At 57.7% G+C, this 2,500-nt stretch overlaps 1 non-coding gene across 1 annotated transcript in view; it reads right to left on the bottom strand.

Moving 5' to 3' along the window:
• Positions 1 to 3, bottom strand: part of LOC124570324 — a 1,910-nt gene extending 1,907 nt beyond the window's left edge. Inside the window, exon 1 of the ribosomal RNA XR_006971645.1 lies at positions 1 to 3. This exon is cut by the window's left edge and continues 1,907 nt beyond it. This is a non-coding gene — a ribosomal RNA (small subunit ribosomal RNA).
• Positions 4 to 2,500: the final 2,497 nt, after the last annotated feature.

The following is a 2,500-nucleotide window of genomic DNA, read 5'->3' as shown; positions in this document are numbered from 1 at the left end:
GGAGCTGCGTCAACTAGAGCTGAGCAGCCGGCCGCCCGGGAGTGTGTCCCGGGGGCCCGCGCGAACACGCAAGCGTCCGCTCAATTATTCTGCAAACAGGAGGAGGCTGAGCTCCCCTGCACAATACACCTCGAAACCCTCTCAGGTCCCGGCGGCGCGCAGCGCCGTCCTAAGTACTTGGTCGGGTTCGAGAGAGGCGCAATCGCCCGGAGTTTGGCGAGTAGACGCTTTAGGTGCGACCACCCGTGCTCCCAACTGAGCTTGCCGCTGCCGACAGAGGCCCAGGAGCGTGCTGTCGTGGCATTGCCGGCGGGAGACAACACGCGCCACCTACGGTGGCCGGCAGCTCCAACGCCAGCGCCACAGAAGGACAAAAGCCCCACTTGGGTGCCGAAGCGAACTCTCCCAGCACAGCGCACGCGCCAACACGTCCGCACAGCTGCGATACAATCCACCTGCGAGAACCGCAGAGGCGACCGAGCAGCAGACGGCGTCGCGGCGCCGAGCGCCGGGCGGCGGCGCATCCTCAGCGCACACAGTCCTCAATCGGACCAGCACACTGCAGATGTCCACCGCGCTTCGCACCGGGCCCGCGAGGACCTACTTTGGCCGCACGGCGCCGCGTGCAGGGTGCGCCGGCGCGCAGCTGCGCCGCCTGCCGCCTCCGTCGGCCGGCGCGCCTGCCACTGGCCGCCCCCACCAGCCGGCTGTAGCGCGTGCGCCCACGCACCGCGCGGCCAGCACGCCGGAAGGCCCCCCCTCACCGGCCGGGGACGGTCCCACCCAGCCACCGCCGCGTATCGCTTCACACCCACATGCCATTCACGTTCGTGGGCATGGTGGGTATCGCTGAAACAACCGGTTGGTAGCTCAACCGATCGTCGCCATCACTGATTCACCTCTAGCGAGAACAACCGCACCACAACGGTTTACCAGTTCTTCATTTGCGTAACGTCACCAGCAAACGTAGACGTCCATCGCCATTTGCAAATTCAACGATTGTTGCATGCCTGTGTCAGGTGTCACGACACACTATGTCTGCCCACATACACGCAACAACATGTGCACGCTTCGCGAACACGTGGAAGGTGGCCCCCGTACGTATGCGATGTCCATTGCGCGAACGACTGTCAACCGGCCTCTGTCGCATGTCGCAGATGTGGAACGCAGTGCACCATGCTATCACGGTGTGTGAGAAGAGACGACTACGTCTGACAACACGCGCCACTACATCAACAGACGGCTCATGCTGATCGCCATCCACGGCATACCATACTGCAATCCAGCTCTTATAGGGAGACGACACGTAGCTGAGTGCACAATATTTGGACCGTATGGTTCGCCGTTGTTGGCGCAGTCGTGGTACGGTCACACATGTACCACGATGTATCATTCAGTACATGAGGACCAATGTGCGGTACAGTGTGTGATTTGGACGTACAACATCAGCGGACAGTTGCCACAAGCCGTACCACAACGTAGGCTGTGCTTCGCCATGCGAATGCCAATGAACAACTGCGAAGGGCATTGAGCATGTACGTCCTGCCGCCATCCGCATTACAGTGTATAGCTGCAAGGTGTTTAACATGAAGCGATACTCTGGGGACCGGGCAGTGCGAGTAGCAAACTATATTGCGGGGGTTGCAGTTAGGCAACACTACACTAATTTAACGCGTCGTATGACAATTACAGAGCAGGTTAAGGCCCAACGTGTGTTGGGTTAAGGCCCAACGTGTGTTGGGTTAAGGCCCAACGTGTGTTGGGTTAAGGCCCAACGTGTGTTGGGTTAAGGCCCAACGTGTGTTGGGTTAAGGCCCAACGTGTGTTGGGTTAAGGCCCAACGTGTGTTGGGTTAAGGCCCAACGTGTGTTGGGTTAAGGCCCAACGTGTGTTGGGTTAAGGCCCAACGTGTGTTGGGTTAAGGCCCAACGTGTGTTGGGTTAAGGCCCAACGTGTGTTGGGTTAAGGCCCAACGTGTGTTGGGTTAAGGCCCAACGTGTGTTGGGTTAAGGCCCAACGTGTGTTGGGTTAAGGCCCAACGTGTGTTGGGTTAAGGCCCAACGTGTGTTGGGTTAAGGCCCAACGTGTGTTGGGTTAAGGCCCAACGTGTGTTGGGTTAAGGCCCAACGTGTGTTGGGTTAAGGCCCAACGTGTGTTGGGTTAAGGCCCAACGTGTGTTGGGTTAAGGCGCAACATAGGTTAGGTTAAGGCGCAACATAGGTTAGGTTAAGGCGCAACATAGGTTAGGTTAAGGCGCAACATAGGTTAGGTTAAGGCGCAACATAGGTTAGGTTAAGGCGCAACATAGGTTAGGTTAAGGCGCAACATAGGTTAGGTTACGGCGCAACATAGGTTAGGTTAAGGCGCAACATAGGTTAGGTTAAGGCGCAACATAGGTTAGGTTACGGCGCAACATAGGTTAGGTTAAGGCGCAACATAGGTTAGGTTAAGGCGCAACATAGGTTAGGTTAAGGCGCAACATAGGTTAGGTTAAGGCGCA

This window comes from Schistocerca americana, unplaced genomic scaffold (genome assembly GCF_021461395.2).
Source record: "Schistocerca americana isolate TAMUIC-IGC-003095 unplaced genomic scaffold, iqSchAmer2.1 HiC_scaffold_162, whole genome shotgun sequence".
Lineage (NCBI taxonomy): Eukaryota > Metazoa > Arthropoda > Insecta > Orthoptera > Acrididae > Schistocerca > Schistocerca americana.
This window is presented reverse-complemented; position numbering and strand designations above follow the sequence as displayed.